This window comes from Phyllobates terribilis, unplaced genomic scaffold, assembly GCF_046119375.1.
Source record: "Phyllobates terribilis strain yellow unplaced genomic scaffold, ASM4611937v1 Scaffold_304__1_contigs__length_2301189, whole genome shotgun sequence".
In the NCBI taxonomy this organism is placed as follows: domain Eukaryota; kingdom Metazoa; phylum Chordata; class Amphibia; order Anura; family Dendrobatidae; genus Phyllobates; species Phyllobates terribilis.
Genome location: NW_027363064.1, coordinates 2,058,000 through 2,082,594, shown reverse-complemented (window position 1 = coordinate 2,082,594; position 24,595 = coordinate 2,058,000). Strand labels below are relative to the sequence as shown.

Genomic DNA, 24,595 nt, shown 5'->3' with positions numbered 1-24,595 from the left:
ACAAGCAAAATGAACAAAAAACATTGAATTCAATTCTTTCTGATTTTAGAAACTGCATTAAAGAAGGGGTGCACCGGTCCTGGAGATACTGCAATACCAGGTCAATGCGTGGAGTGGACAGAGCAAGCTCTTTTTCCATCTCCCTGTTCTAAAAATCCATTTAATATATGGTCCCCAGATAGGGGACGTATCAGATATTAAACTGATAAGAACAGATTTTTTTTTTTAATTTGGCTATCCCCTGCAGAGGGATAAAACCGTTTATTAAAACTTTAACAAATTACAAGCATAATTACACAAATACCAAACGTTAAAAGACAAATGAAATTTACAAAACAAAAAAATACAAAGATTTTAAATAATTAGGTTCCATTGGTCAACAAGCCATTTTTTGGAAATATGTATATTCTTCTTTTTGTCAATTAAATAATAAGTATACATTTCACATAAACATAAACTTAAAACATCATTCACTGATAAAACATCTTGTTTAAAAATAGCAATGTTGCGCGCTTTCCAGAGAGATGACTTGGCGCAGTTCACTGTCTTCCAAGCCATTGTGTACTGGTCCATTGTGGGGCATTCCATAAGTCCGTATAGCACAGTTTTATATGTAAAGTCCTTGAGGTCTGCCACCCTTTCCAGTAGGGGGAGCAGTCTTCTCCAGAAATCCTTTGCAAAATTACATGTCCATAATAGATGTTCCACCGTTTCCTCTTCTTGGCATCCGGCTCTTGGGCAGATGGCAGACCTCACAAATCCTCTTCTGTATTGGAATGCCCGGCAAGGAAGACAGCGGTGCATGCAACTCCAAGCCAGATCTCTCTGTTCATTAAAAAGATAAAAAACGTTAATCATTTTCCAGATAGACATAGATTTGTCATCATCATATCTGTCAACATTACATATTTCCTCACTTTTACGTATTTCTTTAATTAGTTTCTTACTATTTCTTAATTCCTCTATTTTCTTAGTCCCTAAATTAAAATCGAACACTATTTTCCTTAAAATCTCATAATGCGTCGACAAATTAAAAGCATGGGGCACAGATATATTAACTTCATACCATCCAAACTTTCTCATAAAAAATCCTGTATTAAAACGCATAAAAAAGGACCAATAGTGATTCTTAAAAAGGGCATTAAAACAGTAAACGAACAGATGGATTAAAAGAAACCTATTAAAATCTGGAAAATCTTTACCACCTTTTACTTTTGATTTCATCATGATTTCTCTTTTCAGCTTTTCCATTTTTGAGTTCCAAAAGAAGGTAAAACAGGTTTTGGTTATCTTTTTTAAAACATTAACAGGCGGGGGGAAAACCATGCTAAGATACAATAAAAGAGGTAAAATCACCATCTTTAAAACCAATACTTTACCCTCCATTGTAAGTCTCCTCATGTTCCACATACATATTTTCGTATTTACTTTCTGTGTAACTGTTTCCCAACTATTATAACCATCATTATTTTCAGTGAATGATATACCTAAAATGGAAATGGATTCGGAGACATTAATTGGTACATCACGTAAAATCATCCCCCCAACACTTAAAATGTTACACTTATTAAAATTGATTTTAAAACCAGAAGCTAGGCAAAAGGATTGCAATTGATGGAGAGTGGCCGTAAGTGATGGTGCATCTGTACACAAGACCGCCACGTCATCCATGTAGCCTACAACCTTGGCCTCCAAACCACCGCTTCCAGGCAGAGGGACACCGCATATCTGTTTATTTTGGCGTATTGCACATAACATTGGTTCCAGTGCACAGATAAACAGTAGGGGGGACAGAGGGCATCCCTGTTTCACCCCTGACCGTAAAAATACCTCTTGTGTCTTAAAACCATTCACTAAAATCTTACTTGTACAATCCTTGTAAAATGCTTTAAGCGATAGTAAAAACCCTTCTGGTATGCCCATTTTCTCTAAAACTTTAAAAAGATAAAAGTGTGAGACACGGTCAAATGCTTTTTCAAAATCAATAGATAAAATCGCCATTTTCCCCTTTCTGTCTTTCACATCCTCAATACAGTCTTTCACTAAATTCAGATTGTCCCATATACTGCGCCCCGGCACCCCACACACTTGATTAGAATGAATAACTTTGCTGATGACTTCTTTTAGACGATTTGCACAAATTTTAGCCATTATTTTATAGTCACAATTTAAAAGTGTTATTGGTCTCCAGTTTTCTAATTTTGATTTATTGCCTTTTTTGTATAGGAGGGAGACTTCACCTTTCTTCCAGGAATTTAATAAAACCTTATTATTAAAAACCTCAGTAAACAAATAAAACAAATCATCTTTTAAAATATCATAAAAACATACATAAAATTCTATTGGGATGCCATCAGGACCAGGGACCTTTCCAGTTTTAAAACTTTTAATAGTTTTTAACACTTCTTGTTCCGTTAAAACTTGGGATAAAAACTCTTGGGATGCGGGATCTAAAACAGCTGTTAGTCCTTGCAGCGAATCATCCATTAATTTATTATCTATATTTTTTCCATTAAAAAGATTAGAAAAAAACCCCTCAACTTTGCCCAGCATATTTTTTATATTATTCTCACCATCTATATGGTCAATTATCACTTTTTCTTTTTTATTTTTCCTAAAAAAATATCTGGAACACTTTTCATTTTCTTCTATATGTTGTACTCTAGAACGAAAAATTATCTCTTTTCCTTTTTGTTCTAGCCATTTTGAAATCTCTTCTTTTAAGTTTGAAATATCAACTTGTACATCTATCCCATTGTCTCTGAGCTTAAATAATGTTTGTAGGCGGGTATTTAAAATTCTATATTCTTCATATTTTTCTTTGGCTCTCCATATACTCTTTTTAATAAAAAAGTCTTTTATTTTTACTTTCATTCTATCCCACCATACACTCATAGTCTCATTTGTTTTTTTCCCTTTTCTACATTTCCTATAAAACTCAATAAAATCTGATAAAATCTGCGGGTCGGTTAAAAGGGATACGTTCATTTTCCAGCTTTTCTTACCACATTTTTTGTTGTCATTTACTTTTATGGTAAAGGATAAAAGTTTATGGTCTGAAAATATATTAGTTAAAACTTCACATTTGGCAGGTATTGTTTTATCTGAACCAAAAATAAAATCAATCCTAGAGCTACAATTAGCATTGCTCCAAGTGAAACCGGTGTCCTCTGTGCTGTCACTATGACACTCTTTATATATGTCTATCAATTTAGCATCTTTGACTATATCATGTAGCATACCTGAGGTTTTATCGTAGTTCCTGCTTACAGAGCTGGAGCGCCGGTTTTCACCTTTTAAAACACAATTAAAATCCCCTGCTAAGATAAAAGGTTCAGAGTTATTAATAAATAATGGTAAAAGATCAAGCATTTCGGCTCTTTCATTTTTCTCTGGGGATCCATAAAAATTTAAAAACTGCCATCTAATACCATCAATAAAAGCTTTCACTAATAAAATACGACCTGGTAAAATTTCCTGAATAAAATCAATTAAAACGTTCCCTTTAAAAAGTATGGCTACACCCGCTGATCCTGCAGCATTCGATCCGGACCAGACAGATGGCCCACACTTCCACTCATCTTTATATTTTTGATATGACATTTCATGTGGGATATTACATTCTTGCAGAAAAAATACAGATGCAGTAAAACACGTAAAAAAATTAAAAAGAGCAGTTCTTCTCGTGTTAGATTTTATGCCTCTCACGTTGAGGGAAATACCTTTGAGTTCAGCCATCATTAGAAAATGTAGAAATTTTACTTAGGTAACTAAGAGCAACGGATTTACCTGTCCGATGAACCTGATCAGACCACTGGGCTTGCGCCTCCCTCCTCATCTGATAGTATCGTCACGAGAGTCTCCGTGGAGGAGGAAAGATTACCACATTTATATAAACCCGACGCTACACTGGCATAGCTCGGAGGGCTGTCTGGCAGAACCCGCTGGGTCTCCATTGGCTGGCCATGCAGTTCCTCATCAGGTGGGTCCCCGAGGGGTTCCGCCGCCCCTGTTTGACCTGTAGAAGGTCGTCCTATAGGAGGAGGTTGCGCACAAGGCAGAGCCTCTGACTCTTCAGAGGCAGCAAGATCCCGGTCCCCACCTGTAGCAGCGGAGACCGAAACCCCTGAGGGTCCAGCGTCCACGTCCCCTTCAGGAGAAGTGTCCATCTGTTCACCTCCTGCTGCCTCCTCCGAACCACCCTTTTTCTTTTTCTTAGGACCCACCTTTATCCACTCAGCGCCCTCAGCACTAGGAGACCCAGACTGGGCATGGGCTTCTGTGTCGGCCTTTTGCCGGTCCCTTTTGACCTTACCAGTAGTGCCCTTCTGCTCCTTCTCAGCCCTCCTTTTGGACTCCCGCAGGTCCTGCAGCCAGGTTTTGGGATTTGGTATTTTACCTGTCATAGACTCTGGAGACACTTCACTATTTGGTACGCCCTTATTGTCTCCAGAGGCTCCAGGTTGTTGTTCCTCCTCCTGAGGGGTGGTCTGATCTTTTGGTCCTTGGTCGGACGTCTTGGACTTCCCCTTTTGCTCATCTTCCCGAAATCTGTGAGGGCAAGAAAAATAAAAGTGACCTGGAGTCTGGCAAAAACTGCATTTCTTTTCCTTAGGGCATTCTTTTGTCTCATGTTCTTCACTAGCACAATTTCTACATGATACATGACAGTTTTCTTTTGAATGACCATAGCGCCCACAATTTCTGCAATATACTGGCATCCCAGAAAAGAAGAAATCCCCATTTGTTTGCCCAATTTTGAAACGGGCAGGGGGGAGCCGTATACCACCTGGTGTATTTGGATCTCTTGTACACTTCACAAGGAATTTCCACTTAGATGTCCATATGTTATATTCGTTTAATATCTTCCCAATACATTTAACACTTTTAAAATAAATTGCTAGAAATGACATTACTTCTGGAGCAGAAACAAAGGGCGAAAATATTTTTACAATAACCAGTCTTACCTCATCCAGGACGTGCTCAACAATTTGTATCCCTTTCAAAACAGGACTATTTTCAACTTTTTTTAACTTTTCTAGTACATCTCTAAAAATACCTTCTCCGGTGAATGTGATGTCATAGTCACCTCTTCTGGGATAATCCTGGATGGAGAGAATTTCATTCCTTTGTACGCCAAGAAGGTTCCTGAGCACGTCCTGGACTACATACCCTAATTTCCTCATATCCGAGCCACCCGCCGTGAAGTGAACTCGGATAGAGTTTTTTAGCCTCGCATAAAGAGGCACGAGGTTAGGGACAACCTCCATGGAAAAACGCAACAAGGTTGCAAATTGCAGCCGCTTGCAATCTGCGCTCCCAGTGTTCTTGCAGCAAAAAACACCTGGAAGCTGGGGGATCGCAACTCGTTACCCTGGGACTAAGCCCTCTCCCTAATAGCAGCAAGCAGGTTAAGTCCACCAAAGTGGACGATCCTGCCAGGCCAAGGAGAGGGGTACCCGAGTGCCCTTCAACCACAATCTCCTGCAATAAAGCACTTGATCGTAGCCAAAAGGCCGAGAAGCGATAACCAGAATTGGTTTCAAACTACGGAGCCACCCAAGGATCCTGAAAAGTCCATTTGTGGAGATGAGCTCCTGGACTCCCGTTAAGAAGACATGTTGTCAACCTCTAGATCCCTTACATGCCTGCACTTTTCGGCTTGCTGCTGCTGCAATCCACGCGTTTTAGATCTGCATAACTCCACCTCTTTAAACACAGCACCTTCACCCCCTGCTGTTCCCACCCGCCTCAACACCGTTGGAAGGGAGGAGAACCAATTAAGGCGGGGGGGTGGGGTGGAACGAGCAGCTGTCTACCCTTAGCAGGAGGGCTCCTGATTACATACCTCTCCTGCTGCTGCTGCTGCTGGCTGTCCAGCAGCAGACTGAAGGTGGCTGCTGCTGTGCACAGGTATATAAAGGCTCAGAGCCTATTATGACACGCGCAGCCAGCGTTCCATTGCCACATTCCATCTACTGCAGGCAGGATACCTGGCTGGCTGAATGTCGCTGAGAAGCTCACAGAGACCGCCATAAGCAACAGTTTAACAGAATGCCACAGACTAATCAACCAAACTTTTTGGGTTGGGTTCTCTTTTATAGTCTGCAGGCATTAAATGAAAGAAGTCAGTGTTCCAGCAGAAGGAGACAACGTTTCAGAAAAGGCATTGTAGCAAACCAAAAAAGAAATTTTAAGCGCAGCAGAGTAACCAGCGCACATACCTGTTAGCTCAGGTGAGTTTAAAAGGCTGCTGTTGATAACAAGGGCATTTGCTAAATAGATGGTGTGTGTGCAACAATATACTGAAAGGTCAATTATATTGTGCAGCTTATCTCACCACCTGTAGTTATTTAGGTGAAAGCTCCAAAATGCTTGCCTAATATGTCTGTTTATCCAAAAGGAAGTAAAAAGGGAGAGCTAGAAAGATAGCATTGCATCACATTACATGGCAATGCAATGCACAGTTGCTGAAGTTGAACCAAAATGAGCTTGTAATCTGGCTTCTGCAACTTTGAACATGAAAAATCCAATGAGGAGAAGAAAAGCAAAGCCAAAGAGTCCATCCCAAAATCCGACAAACAAGCAAAATGAACAAAAAACATTGAATTCAATTCTTTCTGATTTTAGAAACTGCATTAAAGAAGGGGTGCACCGGTCCTGGAGATACTGCAATACCAGGTCAATGCGTGGAGTGGACAGAGCAAGCTCTTTTTCCATCTCCCTGTTCTAAAAATCCATTTAATATATGGTCCCCAGATAGGGGACGTATCAGATATTAAACTGATAAGAACAGATACTACACTTGATCTTAGCCAAAAGGCCGAGAAGCGATAACCAGAATTGGTTTCAAACTACGGAGCCACCCAAGGATCCTGAAAAGTCCATTTGTGGAGATGAGCTCCTGGACTCCCGTTAAGAAGACATGTTGTCAACCTCTAGATCCCTTACATGCCTGCACTTTTCGGCTTGCTGCTGCTGCAATCCACGCGTTTTAGATCTGCATAACTCCACCTCTTTAAACACAGCACCTTCACCCCCTGCTGTTCCCACCCGCCTCAACACCGTTGGAAGGGAGGAGAACCAATTAAGGCGGGGGGTGGGGTGGAACGAGCAGCTGTCTACCCTTAGCAGGAGGGCTCCTGATTACATACCTCTCCTGCTGCTGCTGCTGCTGGCTGTCCAGCAGCAGACTGAAGGTGGCTGCTGCTGTGCACAGGTATATAAAGGCTCAGAGCCTATTATGACACGCGCAGCCAGCGTTCCATTGCCACATTCCATCTACTGCAGGCAGGATACCTGGCTGGCTGAATGTCGCTGAGAAGCTCACAGAGACCGCCATAAGCAACAGTTTAACAGAATGCCACAGACTAATCAACCAAACTTTTTGGGTTGGGTTCTCTTTTATAGTCTGCAGGCATTAAATGAAAGAAGTCAGTGTTCCAGCAGAAGGAGACAACGTTTCAGAAAAGGCATTGTAGCAAACCAAAAAAGAAATTTTAAGCGCAGCAGAGTAACCAGCGCACATACCTGTTAGCTCAGGTGAGTTTAAAAGGCTGCTGTTGATAACAAGGGCATTTGCTAAATAGATGGTGTGTGTGCAACAATATACTGAAAGGTCAATTATATTGTGCAGCTTATCTCACCACCTGTAGTTATTTAGGTGAAAGCTCCAAAATGCTTGCCTAATATGTCTGTTTATCCAAAAGGAAGTAAAAAGGGAGAGCTAGAAAGATAGCATTGCATCACATTACATGGCAATGCAATGCACAGTTGCTGAAGTTGAACCAAAATGAGCTTGTAATCTGGCTTCTGCAACTTTGAACATGAAAAATCCAATGAGGAGAAGAAAAGCAAAGCCAAAGAGTCCATCCCAAAATCCGACAAACAAGCAAAATGAACAAAAAACATTGAATTCAATTCTTTCTGATTTTAGAAACTGCATTAAAGAAGGGGTGCACCGGTCCTGGAGATACTGCAATACCAGGTCAATGCGTGGAGTGGACAGAGCAAGCTCTTTTTCCATCTCCCTGTTCTAAAAATCCATTTAATATATGGTCCCCAGATAGGGGACGTATCAGATATTAAACTGATAAGAACAGATTTTTTTTTTTAATTTGGCTATCCCCTGCAGAGGGATAAAACCGTTTATTAAAACTTTAACAAATTACAAGCATAATTACACAAATACCAAACGTTAAAAGACAAATGAAATTTACAAAACAAAAAAATACAAAGATTTTAAATAATTAGGTTCCATTGGTCAACAAGCCATTTTTTGGAAATATGTATATTCTTCTTTTTGTCAATTAAATAATAAGTATACATTTCACATAAACATAAACTTAAAACATCATTCACTGATAAAACATCTTGTTTAAAAATAGCAATGTTGCGCGCTTTCCAGAGAGATGACTTGGCGCAGTTCACTGTCTTCCAAGCCATTGTGTACTGGTCCATTGTGGGGCATTCCATAAGTCCGTATAGCACAGTTTTATATGTAAAGTCCTTGAGGTCTGCCACCCTTTCCAGTAGGGGGAGCAGTCTTCTCCAGAAATCCTTTGCAAAATTACATGTCCATAATAGATGTTCCACCGTTTCCTCTTCTTGGCATCCGGCTCTTGGGCAGATGGCAGACCTCACAAATCCTCTTCTGTATTGGAATGCCCGGCAAGGAAGACAGCGGTGCATGCAACTCCAAGCCAGATCTCTCTGTTCATTAAAAAGATAAAAAACGTTAATCATTTTCCAGATAGACATAGATTTGTCATCATCATATCTGTCAACATTACATATTTCCTCACTTTTACGTATTTCTTTAATTAGTTTCTTACTATTTCTTAATTCCTCTATTTTCTTAGTCCCTAAATTAAAATCGAACACTATTTTCCTTAAAATCTCATAATGCGTCGACAAATTAAAAGCATGGGGCACAGATATATTAACTTCATACCATCCAAACTTTCTCATAAAAAATCCTGTATTAAAACGCATAAAAAAGGACCAATAGTGATTCTTAAAAAGGGCATTAAAACAGTAAACGAACAGATGGATTAAAAGAAACCTATTAAAATCTGGAAAATCTTTACCACCTTTTACTTTTGATTTCATCATGATTTCTCTTTTCAGCTTTTCCATTTTTGAGTTCCAAAAGAAGGTAAAACAGGTTTTGGTTATCTTTTTTAAAACATTAACAGGCGGGGGGAAAACCATGCTAAGATACAATAAAAGAGGTAAAATCACCATCTTTAAAACCAATACTTTACCCTCCATTGTAAGTCTCCTCATGTTCCACATACATATTTTCGTATTTACTTTCTGTGTAACTGTTTCCCAACTATTATAACCATCATTATTTTCAGTGAATGATATACCTAAAATGGAAATGGATTCGGAGACATTAATTGGTACATCACGTAAAATCATCCCCCCAACACTTAAAATGTTACACTTATTAAAATTGATTTTAAAACCAGAAGCTAGGCAAAAGGATTGCAATTGATGGAGAGTGGCCGTAAGTGATGGTGCATCTGTACACAAGACCGCCACGTCATCCATGTAGCCTACAACCTTGGCCTCCAAACCACCGCTTCCAGGCAGAGGGACACCGCATATCTGTTTATTTTGGCGTATTGCACATAACATTGGTTCCAGTGCACAGATAAACAGTAGGGGGGACAGAGGGCATCCCTGTTTCACCCCTGACCGTAAAAATACCTCTTGTGTCTTAAAACCATTCACTAAAATCTTACTTGTACAATCCTTGTAAAATGCTTTAAGCGATAGTAAAAACCCTTCTGGTATGCCCATTTTCTCTAAAACTTTAAAAAGATAAAAGTGTGAGACACGGTCAAATGCTTTTTCAAAATCAATAGATAAAATCGCCATTTTCCCCTTTCTGTCTTTCACATCCTCAATACAGTCTTTCACTAAATTCAGATTGTCCCATATACTGCGCCCCGGCACCCCACACACTTGATTAGAATGAATAACTTTGCTGATGACTTCTTTTAGACGATTTGCACAAATTTTAGCCATTATTTTATAGTCACAATTTAAAAGTGTTATTGGTCTCCAGTTTTCTAATTTTGATTTATTGCCTTTTTTGTATAGGAGGGAGACTTCACCTTTCTTCCAGGAATTTAATAAAACCTTATTATTAAAAACCTCAGTAAACAAATAAAACAAATCATCTTTTAAAATATCATAAAAACATACATAAAATTCTATTGGGATGCCATCAGGACCAGGGACCTTTCCAGTTTTAAAACTTTTAATAGTTTTTAACACTTCTTGTTCCGTTAAAACTTGGGATAAAAACTCTTGGGATGCGGGATCTAAAACAGCTGTTAGTCCTTGCAGCGAATCATCCATTAATTTATTATCTATATTTTTTCCATTAAAAAGATTAGAAAAAAACCCCTCAACTTTGCCCAGCATATTTTTTATATTATTCTCACCATCTATATGGTCAATTATCACTTTTTCTTTTTTATTTTTCCTAAAAAAATATCTGGAACACTTTTCATTTTCTTCTATATGTTGTACTCTAGAACGAAAAATTATCTCTTTTCCTTTTTGTTCTAGCCATTTTGAAATCTCTTCTTTTAAGTTTGAAATATCAACTTGTACATCTATCCCATTGTCTCTGAGCTTAAATAATGTTTGTAGGCGGGTATTTAAAATTCTATATTCTTCATATTTTTCTTTGGCTCTCCATATACTCTTTTTAATAAAAAAGTCTTTTATTTTTACTTTCATTCTATCCCACCATACACTCATAGTCTCATTTGTTTTTTTCCCTTTTCTACATTTCCTATAAAACTCAATAAAATCTGATAAAATCTGCGGGTCGGTTAAAAGGGATACGTTCATTTTCCAGCTTTTCTTACCACATTTTTTGTTGTCATTTACTTTTATGGTAAAGGATAAAAGTTTATGGTCTGAAAATATATTAGTTAAAACTTCACATTTGGCAGGTATTGTTTTATCTGAACCAAAAATAAAATCAATCCTAGAGCTACAATTAGCATTGCTCCAAGTGAAACCGGTGTCCTCTGTGCTGTCACTATGACACTCTTTATATATGTCTATCAATTTAGCATCTTTGACTATATCATGTAGCATACCTGAGGTTTTATCGTAGTTCCTGCTTACAGAGCTGGAGCGCCGGTTTTCACCTTTTAAAACACAATTAAAATCCCCTGCTAAGATAAAAGGTTCAGAGTTATTAATAAATAATGGTAAAAGATCAAGCATTTCGGCTCTTTCATTTTTCTCTGGGGATCCATAAAAATTTAAAAACTGCCATCTAATACCATCAATAAAAGCTTTCACTAATAAAATACGACCTGGTAAAATTTCCTGAATAAAATCAATTAAAACGTTCCCTTTAAAAAGTATGGCTACACCCGCTGATCCTGCAGCATTCGATCCGGACCAGACAGATGGCCCACACTTCCACTCATCTTTATATTTTTGATATGACATTTCATGTGGGATATTACATTCTTGCAGAAAAAATACAGATGCAGTAAAACACGTAAAAAAATTAAAAAGAGCAGTTCTTCTCGTGTTAGATTTTATGCCTCTCACGTTGAGGGAAATACCTTTGAGTTCAGCCATCATTAGAAAATGTAGAAATTTTACTTAGGTAACTAAGAGCAACGGATTTACCTGTCCGATGAACCTGATCAGACCACTGGGCTTGCGCCTCCCTCCTCATCTGATAGTATCGTCACGAGAGTCTCCGTGGAGGAGGAAAGATTACCACATTTATATAAACCCGACGCTACACTGGCATAGCTCGGAGGGCTGTCTGGCAGAACCCGCTGGGTCTCCATTGGCTGGCCATGCAGTTCCTCATCAGGTGGGTCCCCGAGGGGTTCCGCCGCCCCTGTTTGACCTGTAGAAGGTCGTCCTATAGGAGGAGGTTGCGCACAAGGCAGAGCCTCTGACTCTTCAGAGGCAGCAAGATCCCGGTCCCCACCTGTAGCAGCGGAGACCGAAACCCCTGAGGGTCCAGCGTCCACGTCCCCTTCAGGAGAAGTGTCCATCTGTTCACCTCCTGCTGCCTCCTCCGAACCACCCTTTTTCTTTTTCTTAGGACCCACCTTTATCCACTCAGCGCCCTCAGCACTAGGAGACCCAGACTGGGCATGGGCTTCTGTGTCGGCCTTTTGCCGGTCCCTTTTGACCTTACCAGTAGTGCCCTTCTGCTCCTTCTCAGCCCTCCTTTTGGACTCCCGCAGGTCCTGCAGCCAGGTTTTGGGATTTGGTATTTTACCTGTCATAGACTCTGGAGACACTTCACTATTTGGTACGCCCTTATTGTCTCCAGAGGCTCCAGGTTGTTGTTCCTCCTCCTGAGGGGTGGTCTGATCTTTTGGTCCTTGGTCGGACGTCTTGGACTTCCCCTTTTGCTCATCTTCCCGAAATCTGTGAGGGCAAGAAAAATAAAAGTGACCTGGAGTCTGGCAAAAACTGCATTTCTTTTCCTTAGGGCATTCTTTTGTCTCATGTTCTTCACTAGCACAATTTCTACATGATACATGACAGTTTTCTTTTGAATGACCATAGCGCCCACAATTTCTGCAATATACTGGCATCCCAGAAAAGAAGAAATCCCCATTTGTTTGCCCAATTTTGAAACGGGCAGGGGGGAGCCGTATACCACCTGGTGTATTTGGATCTCTTGTACACTTCACAAGGAATTTCCACTTAGATGTCCATATGTTATATTCGTTTAATATCTTCCCAATACATTTAACACTTTTAAAATAAATTGCTAGAAATGACATTACTTCTGGAGCAGAAACAAAGGGCGAAAATATTTTTACAATAACCAGTCTTACCTCATCCAGGACGTGCTCAACAATTTGTATCCCTTTCAAAACAGGACTATTTTCAACTTTTTTTAACTTTTCTAGTACATCTCTAAAAATACCTTCTCCGGTGAATGTGATGTCATAGTCACCTCTTCTGGGATAATCCTGGATGGAGAGAATTTCATTCCTTTGTACGCCAAGAAGGTTCCTGAGCACGTCCTGGACTACATACCCTAATTTCCTCATATCCGAGCCACCCGCCGTGAAGTGAACTCGGATAGAGTTTTTTAGCCTCGCATAAAGAGGCACGAGGTTAGGGACAACCTCCATGGAAAAACGCAACAAGGTTGCAAATTGCAGCCGCTTGCAATCTGCGCTCCCAGTGTTCTTGCAGCAAAAAACACCTGGAAGCTGGGGGATCGCAACTCGTTACCCTGGGACTAAGCCCTCTCCCTAATAGCAGCAAGCAGGTTAAGTCCACCAAAGTGGACGATCCTGCCAGGCCAAGGAGAGGGGTACCCGAGTGCCCTTCAACCACAATCTCCTGCAATAAAGCACTTGATCGTAGCCAAAAGGCCGAGAAGCGATAACCAGAATTGGTTTCAAACTACGGAGCCACCCAAGGATCCTGAAAAGTCCATTTGTGGAGATGAGCTCCTGGACTCCCGTTAAGAAGACATGTTGTCAACCTCTAGATCCCTTACATGCCTGCACTTTTCGGCTTGCTGCTGCTGCAATCCACGCGTTTTAGATCTGCATAACTCCACCTCTTTAAACACAGCACCTTCACCCCCTGCTGTTCCCACCCGCCTCAACACCGTTGGAAGGGAGGAGAACCAATTAAGGCGGGGGGGTGGGGTGGAACGAGCAGCTGTCTACCCTTAGCAGGAGGGCTCCTGATTACATACCTCTCCTGCTGCTGCTGCTGCTGGCTGTCCAGCAGCAGACTGAAGGTGGCTGCTGCTGTGCACAGGTATATAAAGGCTCAGAGCCTATTATGACACGCGCAGCCAGCGTTCCATTGCCACATTCCATCTACTGCAGGCAGGATACCTGGCTGGCTGAATGTCGCTGAGAAGCTCACAGAGACCGCCATAAGCAACAGTTTAACAGAATGCCACAGACTAATCAACCAAACTTTTTGGGTTGGGTTCTCTTTTATAGTCTGCAGGCATTAAATGAAAGAAGTCAGTGTTCCAGCAGAAGGAGACAACGTTTCAGAAAAGGCATTGTAGCAAACCAAAAAAGAAATTTTAAGCGCAGCAGAGTAACCAGCGCACATACCTGTTAGCTCAGGTGAGTTTAAAAGGCTGCTGTTGATAACAAGGGCATTTGCTAAATAGATGGTGTGTGTGCAACAATATACTGAAAGGTCAATTATATTGTGCAGCTTATCTCACCACCTGTAGTTATTTAGGTGAAAGCTCCAAAATGCTTGCCTAATATGTCTGTTTATCCAAAAGGAAGTAAAAAGGGAGAGCTAGAAAGATAGCATTGCATCACATTACATGGCAATGCAATGCACAGTTGCTGAAGTTGAACCAAAATGAGCTTGTAATCTGGCTTCTGCAACTTTGAACATGAAAAATCCAATGAGGAGAAGAAAAGCAAAGCCAAAGAGTCCATCCCAAAATCCGACAAACAAGCAAAATGAACAAAAAACATTGAATTCAATTCTTTCTGATTTTAGAAACTGCATTAAAGAAGGGGTGCACCGGTCCTGGAGATACTGCAATACCAGGTCAATGCGTGGAGTGGACAGAGCAAGCTCTTTTTCCATCTCCCTGTTCTAAAAATCCATTTAATATATGGTTCCCAGATAGGGGACGTATCAGATATTAAACTGATAAGAACAGATACTACACTTGATCTTAGCCAAAAGGCCGAGAAGCGATAACCAGAATTGGTTTCAAACTACGGAGCCACCCAAGGATCCTGAAAAGTCCATTTGTGGAGATGAGCTCCTGGACTCCCGTTAAGAAGACATGTTGTCAACCTCTAGATCCCTTACATGCCTGCACTTTTCGGCTTGCTGCTGCTGCAATCCACGCGTTTTAGATCTGCATAACTCCACCTCTTTAAACACAGCACCTTCACCCCCTGCTGTTCCCACCCGCCTCAACACCGTTGGAAGGGAGGAGAACCAATTAAGGCGGGGGGTGGGGTGGAACGAGCAGCTGTCTACCCTTAGCAGGAGGGCTCCTGATTACATACCTCTCCTGCTGCTGCTGCTGGCTGTCCAGCAGCAGACTGAAGGTGGCTGCTGCTGTGCACAGGTATATAAAGGCTCAGAGCCTATTATGACACGCGCAGCCAGCGTTCCATTGCCACATTCCATCTACTGCAGGCAGGATACCTGGCTGGCTGAATGTCGCTGAGAAGCTCACAGAGACCGCCATAAGCAACAGTTTAACAGAATGCCACAGACTAATCAACCAAACTTTTTGGGTTGGGTTCTCTTTTATAGTCTGCAGGCATTAAATGAAAGAAGTCAGTGTTCCAGCAGAAGGAGACAACGTTTCAGAAAAGGCATTGTAGCAAACCAAAAAAGAAATTTTAAGCGCAGCAGAGTAACCAGCGCACATACCTGTTAGCTCAGGTGAGTTTAAAAGGCTGCTGTTGATAACAAGGGCATTTGCTAAATAGATGGTGTGTGTGCAACAATATACTGAAAGGTCAATTATATTGTGCAGCTTATCTCACCACCTGTAGTTATTTAGGTGAAAGCTCCAAAATGCTTGCCTAATATGTCTGTTTATCCAAAAGGAAGTAAAAAGGGAGAGCTAGAAAGATAGCATTGCATCACATTACATGGCAATGCAATGCACAGTTGCTGAAGTTGAACCAAAATGAGCTTGTAATCTGGCTTCTGCAACTTTGAACATGAAAAATCCAATGAGGAGAAGAAAAGCAAAGCCAAAGAGTCCATCCCAAAATCCGACAAACAAGCAAAATGAACAAAAAACATTGAATTCAATTCTTTCTGATTTTAGAAACTGCATTAAAGAAGGGGTGCACCGGTCCTGGAGATACTGCAATACCAGGTCAATGCGTGGAGTGGACAGAGCAAGCTCTTTTTCCATCTCCCTGTTCTAAAAATCCATTTAATATATGGTCCCCAGATAGGGGACGTATCAGATATTAAACTGATAAGAACAGATACTACACTTGATCTTAGCCAAAAGGCCGAGAAGCGATAACCAGAATTGGTTTCAAACTACGGAGCCACCCAAGGATCCTGAAAAGTCCATTTGTGGAGATGAGCTCCTGGACTCCCGTTAAGAAGACATGTTGTCAACCTCTAGATCCCTTACATGCCTGCACTTTTCGGCTTGCTGCTGCTGCAATCCACGCGTTTTAGATCTGCATAACTCCACCTCTTTAAACACAGCACCTTCACCCCCTGCTGTTCCCACCCGCCTCAACACCGTTGGAAGGGAGGAGAACCAATTAAGGCGGGGGGTGGGGTGGAACGAGCAGCTGTCTACCCTTAGCAGGAGGGCTCCTGATTACATACCTCTCCTGCTGCTGCTGCTGCTGGCTGTCCAGCAGCAGACTGAAGGTGGCTGCTGCTGTGCACAGGTATATAAAGGCTCAGAGCCTATTATGACACGCGCAGCCAGCGTTCCATTGCCACATTCCATCTACTGCAGGCAGGATACCTGGCTGGCTGAATGTCGCTGAGAAGCTCACAGAGACCGCCATAAGCAACAGTTTAACAGAATGCCACAGACTAATCAACCAAACTTTTTGGGTTGGGTTCTCTTTTATAGTCTGCAGGCATTAAATGAAAGAAGTCAGTGTTCCAGCAGAAGGAGACAACGTTTCAGAAAAGGCATTGTAGCAAACCAAAAAAGAAATTTTAAGCGCAGCAGAGTAACCAGCGCACATACCTGTTAGCTCAGGTGAGTTTAAAAGGCTGCTGTTGATAACAAGGGCATTTGCTAAATAGATGGTGTGTGTGCAACAATATACTGAAAGGTCAATTATATTGTGCAGCTTATCTCACCACCTGTAGTTATTTAGGTGAAAGCTCCAAAATGCTTGCCTAATATGTCTGTTTATCCAAAAGGAAGTAAAAAGGGAGAGCTAGAAAGATAGCATTGCATCACATTACATGGCAATGCAATGCACAGTTGCTGAAGTTGAACCAAAATGAGCTTGTAATCTGGCTTCTGCAACTTTGAACATGAAAAATCCAATGAGGAGAAGAAAAGCAAAGCCAAAGAGTCCATCCCAAAATCCGACAAACAAGCAAAATGAACAAAAAACATTGAATTCAATTCTTTCTGATTTTAGAAACTGCATTAAAGAAGGGGTGCACCGGTCCTGGAGATACTGCAATACCAGGTCAATGCGTGGAGTGGACAGAGCAAGCTCTTTTTCCATCTCCCTGTTCTAAAAATCCATTTAATATATGGTCCCCAGATAGGGGACGTATCAGATATTAAACTGATAAGAACAGATACTACACTTGATCTTAGCCAAAAGGCCGAGAAGCGATAACCAGAATTGGTTTCAAACTACGGAGCCACCCAAGGATCCTGAAAAGTCCATTTGTGGAGATGAGCTCCTGGACTCCCGTTAAGAAGACATGTTGTCAACCTCTAGATCCCTTACATGCCTGCACTTTTCGGCTTGCTGCTGCTGCAATCCACGCGTTTTAGATCTGCATAACTCCACCTCTTTAAACACAGCACCTTCACCCCCTGCTGTTCCCACCCGCCTCAACACCGTTGGAAGGGAGGAGAACCAATTAAGGCGGGGGGTGGGGTGGAACGAGCAGCTGTCTACCCTTAGCAGGAGGGCTCCTGATTACATACCTCTCCTGCTGCTGCTGCTGGCTGTCCAGCAGCAGACTGAAGGTGGCTGCTGCTGTGCACAGGTATATAAAGGCTCAGAGCCTATTATGACACGCGCAGCCAGCGTTCCATTGCCACATTCCATCTACTGCAGGCAGGATACCTGGCTGGCTGAATGTCGCTGAGAAGCTCACAGAGACCGCCATAAGCAACAGTTTAACAGAATGCCACAGACTAATCAACCAAACTTTTTGGGTTGGGTTCTCTTTTATAGTCTGCAGGCATTAAATGAAAGAAGTCAGTGTTCCAGCAGAAGGAGACAACGTTTCAGAAAAGGCATTGTAGCAAACCAAAAAAGAAATTTTAAGCGCAGCAGAGTAACCAGCGCACATACCTGTTAGCTCAGGTGAGTTTAAAAGGCTGCTGTTGATAACAAGGGCATTTGCTAAATAGATGGTGTGTGTGCAACAATATACTGAAAGGTCAATTATATTGTGCAGCTTATCTCACCACCTGTAGTTATTTAGGTGAAAGCTCCAAAATGCTTGCCTAATATGTCTGTTTATCCAAAAGGAAGTAAAAAGGGAGAGCTAGAAAGATAGCATTGCATCACATTACATGGCAATGCAATGCACAGTTGCTGAAGTTGAACCAAAATGAGCTTGTAATCTGGCTTCTGCAACTTTGAACATGAAAAATCCAATGAGGAGAAGAAAAGCAAAGCCAAGGAGTCCATCCCAAAATCCGACAAACAAGCAAAATGAACAAAAAACATTGAATTCAATTCTTTCTGATTTTAGAAACTGCATTAAAGAAGGGGTGCACCGGTCCTGGAGATACTGCAATACCAGGTCAATGCGTGGAGTGGACAGAGCAAGCTCTTTTTCCATCTCCCTGTTCTAAAAATCCATTTAATATATGGTCCCCAGATAGGGGACGTATCAGATATTAAACTGATAAGAACAGATACTACACTTGATCTTAGCCAAAAGGCCGAGAAGCGATAACCAGAATTGGTTTCAAACTACGGAGCCACCCAAGGATCCTGAAAAGTCCATTTGTGGAGATGAGCTCCTGGACTCCCGTTAAGAAGACATGTTGTCAACCTCTAGATCCCTTACATGCCTGCACTTTTCGGCTTGCTGCTGCTGCAATCCACGCGTTTTAGATCTGCATAACTCCACCTCTTTAAACACAGCACCTTCACCCCCTGCTGTTCCCACCCGCCTCAACACCGTTGGAAGGGAGGAGAACCAATTAAGGCGGGGGGTGGGGTGGAACGAGCAGCTGTCTACCCTTAGCAGGAGGGCTCCTGATTACATACCTCTCCTGCTGCTGCTGCTGCTGGCTGTCCAGCAGCAGACTGAAGGTGGCTGCTGCTGTGCACAGGTATATAAAGGCTCAGAGCCTATTATGACACGCGCAGCCAGCGTTCCATTGCCACATTCCATCTACTGCAGGCAGGATACCTGGCTGGCTGAATGTCGCTGAGAAGCTCACAGAGACCGCCATAAGCAACAGTTTAACAGAATGCCACAGACTAATCAACCAAACTTTTTGGGTTGGGTTCTCTTTTATAGTCTGCAGGCATTAAATGAAAGAAGTCAGTGTTCCAGCAGAAGGAGACAACGTTTCAGAAAAGGCATTGTAGCAAACCAAAAAAGAAATTTTAAGCGCAGCAGAGTAACCAGCGCACATACCTGTTAGCTCAGGTGAGTTTAAAAGGCTGCTGTTGATAACAAGGGCATTTGCTAAATAGATGGTGTGTGTGCAACAATATACTGAAAGGTCAATTATATTGTGCAGCTTATCTCACCACCTGTAGTTATTTAGGTGAAAGCTCCAAAATGCTTGCCTAATATGTCTGTTTATCCAAAAGGAAGTAAAAAGGGAGAGCTAGAAAGATAGCATTGCATCACATTACATGGCAATGCAATGCACAGTTGCTGAAGTTGAACCAAAATGAGCTTGTAATCTGGCTTCTGCAACTTTGAACATGAAAAATCCAATGAGGAGAAGAAAAGCAAAGCCAAAGAGTCCATCCCAAAATCCGACAAACAAGCAAAATGAACAAAAAACATTGAATTCAATTCTTTCTGATTTTAGAAACTGCATTAAAGAAGGGGTGCACCGGTCCTGGAGATACTGCAATACCAGGTCAATGCGTGGAGTGGACAGAGCAAGCTCTTTTTCCATCTCCCTGTTCTAAAAATCCATTTAATATATGGTCCCCAGATAGGGGACGTATCAGATATTAAACTGATAAGAACAGATACTACACTTGATCTTAGCCAAAAGGCCGAGAAGCGATAACCAGAATTGGTTTCAAACTACGGAGCCACCCAAGGATCCTGAAAAGTCCATTTGTGGAGATGAGCTCCTGGACTCCCGTTAAGAAGACATGTTGTCAACCTCTAGATCCCTTACATGCCTGCACTTTTCGGCTTGCTGCTGCTGCAATCCACGCGTTTTAGATCTGCATAACTCCACCTCTTTAAACACAGCACCTTCACCCCCTGCTGTTCCCACCCGCCTCAACACCATTGGAAGGGAGGAGAACCAATTAAGGCGGGGGGTGGGGTGGAACGAGCAGCTGTCTACCCTTAGCAGGAGGGCTCCTGATTACATACCTCTCCTGCTGCTGCTGCTGCTGGCTGTCCAGCAGCAGACTGAAGGTGGCTGCTGCTGTGCACAGGTATATAAAGGCTCAGAGCCTATTATGACACGCGCAGCCAGCGTTCCATTGCCACATTCCATCTACTGCAGGCAGGATACCTGGCTGGCTGAATGTCGCTGAGAAGCTCACAGAGACCGCCATAAGCAACAGTTTAACAGAATGCCACAGACTAATCAACCAAACTTTTTGGGTTGGGTTCTCTTTTATAGTCTGCAGGCATTAAATGAAAGAAGTCAGTGTTCCAGCAGAAGGAGACAACGTTTCAGAAAAGGCATTGTAGCAAACCAAAAAAGAAATTTTAAGCGCAGCAGAGTAACCAGCGCACATACCTGTTAGCTCAGGTGAGTTTAAAAGGCTGCTGTTGATAACAAGGGCATTTGCTAAATAGATGGTGTGTGTGCAACAATATACTGAAAGGTCAATTATATTGTGCAGCTTATCTCACCACCTGTAGTTATTTAGGTGAAAGCTCCAAAATGCTTGCCTAATATGTCTGTTTATCCAAAAGGAAGTAAAAAGGGAGAGCTAGAAAGATAGCATTGCATCACATTACATGGCAATGCAATGCACAGTTGCTGAAGTTGAACCAAAATGAGCTTGTAATCTGGCTTCTGCAACTTTGAACATGAAAAATCCAATGAGGAGAAGAAAAGCAAAGCCAAAGAGTCCATCCCAAAATCCGACAAACAAGCAAAATGAACAAAAAACATTGAATTCAATTCTTTCTGATTTTAGAAACTGCATTACAAAAGGGGTGCACGGGTCCTGGAGATACTGCAATACCAGGTCAATGCGTGGAGTGGACAGAGCAAGCTCTTTTTCCATCTCCCTGTTCTAAAAATCCATTTAATATATGGTCCCCAGATAGGGGACGTATCAGATATTAAACTGATAAGAACAGATACTACACTTGATCTTAGCCAAAAGGCCGAGAAGCGATAACCAGAATTGGTTTCAAACTACGGAGCCACCCAAGGATCCTGAAAAGTCCATTTGTGGAGATGAGCTCCTGGACTCCCGTTAAGAAGACATGTTGTCAACCTCTAGATCCCTTACATGCCTGCACTTTTCGGCTTGCTGCTGCTGCAATCCACGCGTTTTAGATCTGCATAACTCCACCTCTTTAAACACAGCACCTTCACCCCCTGCTGTTCCCACCCGCCTCAACACCGTTGGAAGGGAGGAGAACCAATTAAGGCGGGGGGTGGGGTGGAACGAGCAGCTGTCTACCCTTAGCAGGAGGGCTCCTGATTACATACCTCTCCTGCTGCTGCTGCTGGCTGTCCAGCAGCAGACTGAAGGTGGCTGCTGCTGTGCACAGGTATATAAAGGCTCAGAGCCTATTATGACACGCGCAGCCAGCGTTCCATTGCCACATTCCATCTACTGCAGGCAGGATACCTGGCTGGCTGAATGTCGCTGAGAAGCTCACAGAGACCGCCATAAGCAACAGTTTAACAGAATGCCACAGACTAATCAACCAAACTTTTTGGGTTGGGTTCTCTTTTATAGTCTGCAGGCATTAAATGAAAGAAGTCAGTGTTCCAGCAGAAGGAGACAACGTTTCAGAAAAGGCATTGTAGCAAACCAAAAAAGAAATTTTAAGCGCAGCAGAGTAACCAGCGCACATACCTGTTAGCTCAGGTGAGTTTAAAAGGCTGCTGTTGATAACAAGGGCATTTGCTAAATAGATGGTGTGTGTGCAACAATATACTGAAAGGTCAATTATATTGTGCAGCTTATCTCACCACCTGTAGTTATTTAGGTGAAAGCTCCAAAATGCTTGCCTAATATGTCTGTTTATCCAAAAGGAAGTAAAAAGGGAGAGCTAGAAAGATAGCATTGCATCACATTACATGGCAATGCAATGCACAGTTGCTGAAGTTGAACCAAAATGAGCTTGTAATCTGGCTTCTGCAACTTTGAACATGAAAAATCCAATGAGGAGAAGAAAAGCAAAGCCAAAGAGTCCATCCCAAAATCCGACAAACAAGCAAAATGAACAAAAAACATTGAATTCAATTCTTTCTGATTTTAGAAACTGCATTAAAGAAGGGGTGCACCGGTCCTGGAGATACTGCAATACCAGGTCAATGCGTGGAGTGGACAGAGCAAGCTCTTTTTCCATCTCCCTGTTCTAAAAATCCATTTAATATATGGTCCCCAGATAGGGGACGTATCAGATATTAAACTGATAAGAACAGATACTACACTTGATCTTAGCCAAAAGGCCGAGAAGCGATAACCAGAATTGGTTTCAAACTACGGAGCCACCCAAGGATCCTGAAAAGTCCATTTGTGGAGATGAGCTCCTGGACTCCCGTTAAGAAGACATGTTGTCAACCTCTAGATCCCTTACATGCCTGCACTTTTCGGCTTGCTGCTGCTGCAATCCACGCGTTTTAGATCTGCATAACTCCACCTCTTTAAACACAGCACCTTCACCCCCTGCTGTTCCCACCCGCCTCAACACCGTTGGAAGGGAGGAGAACCAATTAAGGCGGGGGGTGGGGTGGAACGAGCAGCTGTCTACCCTTAGCAGGAGGGCTCCTGATTACATACCTCTCCTGCTGCTGCTGCTGCTGGCTGTCCAGCAGCAGACTGAAGGTGGCTGCTGCTGTGCACAGGTATATAAAGGCTCAGAGCCTATTATGACACGCGCAGCCAGCGTTCCATTGCCACATTCCATCTACTGCAGGCAGGATACCTGGCTGGCTGAATGTCGCTGAGAAGCTCACAGAGACCGCCATAAGCAACAGTTTAACAGAATGCCACAGACTAATCAACCAAACTTTTTGGGTTGGGTTCTCTTTTATAGTCTGCAGGCATTAAATGAAAGAAGTCAGTGTTCCAGCAGAAGGAGACAACGTTTCAGAAAAGGCATTGTAGCAAACCAAAAAAGAAATTTTAAGCGCAGCAGAGTAACCAGCGCACATACCTGTTAGCTCAGGTGAGTTTAAAAGGCTGCTGTTGATAACAAGGGCATTTGCTAAATAGATGGTGTGTGTGCAACAATATACTGAAAGGTCAATTATATTGTGCAGCTTATCTCACCACCTGTAGTTATTTAGGTGAAAGCTCCAAAATGCTTGCCTAATATGTCTGTTTATCCAAAAGGAAGTAAAAAGGGAGAGCTAGAAAGATAGCATTGCATCACATTACATGGCAATGCAATGCACAGTTGCTGAAGTTGAACCAAAATGAGCTTGTAATCTGGCTTCTGCAACTTTGAACATGAAAAATCCAATGAGGAGAAGAAAAGCAAAGCCAAAGAGTCCATCCCAAAATCCGACAAACAAGCAAAATGAACAAAAAACATTGAATTCAATTCTTTCTGATTTTAGAAACTGCATTAAAGAAGGGGTGCACCGGTCCTGGAGATACTGCAATACCAGGTCAATGCGTGGAGTGGACAGAGCAAGCTCTTTTTCCATCTCCCTGTTCTAAAAATCCATTTAATATATGGTCCCCAGATAGGGGACGTATCAGATATTAAACTGATAAGAACAGATACTACACTTGATCTTAGCCAAAAGGCCGAGAAGCGATAACCAGAATTGGTTTCAAACTACGGAGCCACCCAAGGATCCTGAAAAGTCCATTTGTGGAGATGAGCTCCTGGACTCCCGTTAAGAAGACATGTTGTCAACCTCTAGATCCCTTACATGCCTGCACTTTTCGGCTTGCTGCTGCTGCAATCCACGCGTTTTAGATCTGCATAACTCCACCTCTTTAAACACAGCACCTTCACCCCCTGCTGTTCCCACCCGCCTCAACACCGTTGGAAGGGAGGAGAACCAATTAAGGCGGGGGGTGGGGTGGAACGAGCAGCTGTCTACCCTTAGCAGGAGGGCTCCTGATTACATACCTCTCCTGCTGCTGCTGCTGGCTGTCCAGCAGCAGACTGAAGGTGGCTGCTGCTGTGCACAGGTATATAAAGGCTCAGAGCCTATTATGACACGCGCAGCCAGCGTTCCATTGCCACATTCCATCTACTGCAGGCAGGATACCTGGCTGGCTGAATGTCACTGAGAAGCTCACAGAGACCGCCATAAGCAACAGTTTAACAGAATGCCACAGACTAATCAACCAAACTTTTTGGGTTGGGTTCTCTTTTATAGTCTGCAGGCATTAAATGAAAGAAGTCAGTGTTCCAGCAGAAGGAGACAACGTTTCAGAAAAGGCATTGTAGCAAACCAAAAAAGAAATTTTAAGCGCAGCAGAGTAACCAGCGCACATACCTGTTAGCTCAGGTGAGTTTAAAAGGCTGCTGTTGATAACAAGGGCAT

General features: G+C 42.3%; 11 non-coding genes across 11 annotated transcripts; all 11 read right to left on the bottom strand.

The window, feature by feature from the left end:
- Window positions 1–63: 63 nt before the first annotated feature.
- Window positions 64–253, bottom strand: LOC141220900 (U2 spliceosomal RNA). Its single transcript, XR_012289029.1, has one exon. It is a non-coding gene; the product is annotated as a U2 spliceosomal RNA (small nuclear RNA).
- Window positions 254–6,644: 6,391 nt separating this feature from the next.
- On the bottom strand, window positions 6,645–6,835 carry LOC141220898 (U2 spliceosomal RNA). Its single transcript, XR_012289027.1, has one exon. It is a non-coding gene; the product is annotated as a U2 spliceosomal RNA (small nuclear RNA).
- Window positions 6,836–7,950: 1,115 nt separating this feature from the next.
- On the bottom strand, window positions 7,951–8,140 carry LOC141220899 (U2 spliceosomal RNA). The gene has a single exon (XR_012289028.1). It is a non-coding gene; the product is annotated as a U2 spliceosomal RNA (small nuclear RNA).
- A 6,391-nt stretch (window positions 8,141–14,531) lies between these two features.
- On the bottom strand, window positions 14,532–14,722 carry LOC141220882 (U2 spliceosomal RNA). The gene has a single exon (XR_012289011.1). It is a non-coding gene; the product is annotated as a U2 spliceosomal RNA (small nuclear RNA).
- Window positions 14,723–15,834: 1,112 nt separating this feature from the next.
- LOC141220887 (U2 spliceosomal RNA) lies at window positions 15,835–16,025 on the bottom strand. Its single transcript, XR_012289016.1, has one exon. It is a non-coding gene; the product is annotated as a U2 spliceosomal RNA (small nuclear RNA).
- A 1,115-nt stretch (window positions 16,026–17,140) lies between these two features.
- Window positions 17,141–17,331, bottom strand: LOC141220876 (U2 spliceosomal RNA). Its single transcript, XR_012289005.1, has one exon. It is a non-coding gene; the product is annotated as a U2 spliceosomal RNA (small nuclear RNA).
- A 1,112-nt stretch (window positions 17,332–18,443) lies between these two features.
- Window positions 18,444–18,634, bottom strand: LOC141220864 (U2 spliceosomal RNA). Its single transcript, XR_012288994.1, has one exon. It is a non-coding gene; the product is annotated as a U2 spliceosomal RNA (small nuclear RNA).
- Window positions 18,635–19,749: 1,115 nt separating this feature from the next.
- LOC141220852 (U2 spliceosomal RNA) lies at window positions 19,750–19,940 on the bottom strand. Its single transcript, XR_012288983.1, has one exon. It is a non-coding gene; the product is annotated as a U2 spliceosomal RNA (small nuclear RNA).
- Window positions 19,941–21,055: 1,115 nt separating this feature from the next.
- On the bottom strand, window positions 21,056–21,246 carry LOC141220879 (U2 spliceosomal RNA). The gene has a single exon (XR_012289008.1). It is a non-coding gene; the product is annotated as a U2 spliceosomal RNA (small nuclear RNA).
- A 1,112-nt stretch (window positions 21,247–22,358) lies between these two features.
- LOC141220841 (U2 spliceosomal RNA) lies at window positions 22,359–22,549 on the bottom strand. Its single transcript, XR_012288972.1, has one exon. It is a non-coding gene; the product is annotated as a U2 spliceosomal RNA (small nuclear RNA).
- Window positions 22,550–23,664: 1,115 nt separating this feature from the next.
- On the bottom strand, window positions 23,665–23,855 carry LOC141220830 (U2 spliceosomal RNA). Its single transcript, XR_012288961.1, has one exon. It is a non-coding gene; the product is annotated as a U2 spliceosomal RNA (small nuclear RNA).
- Window positions 23,856–24,595: the final 740 nt, after the last annotated feature.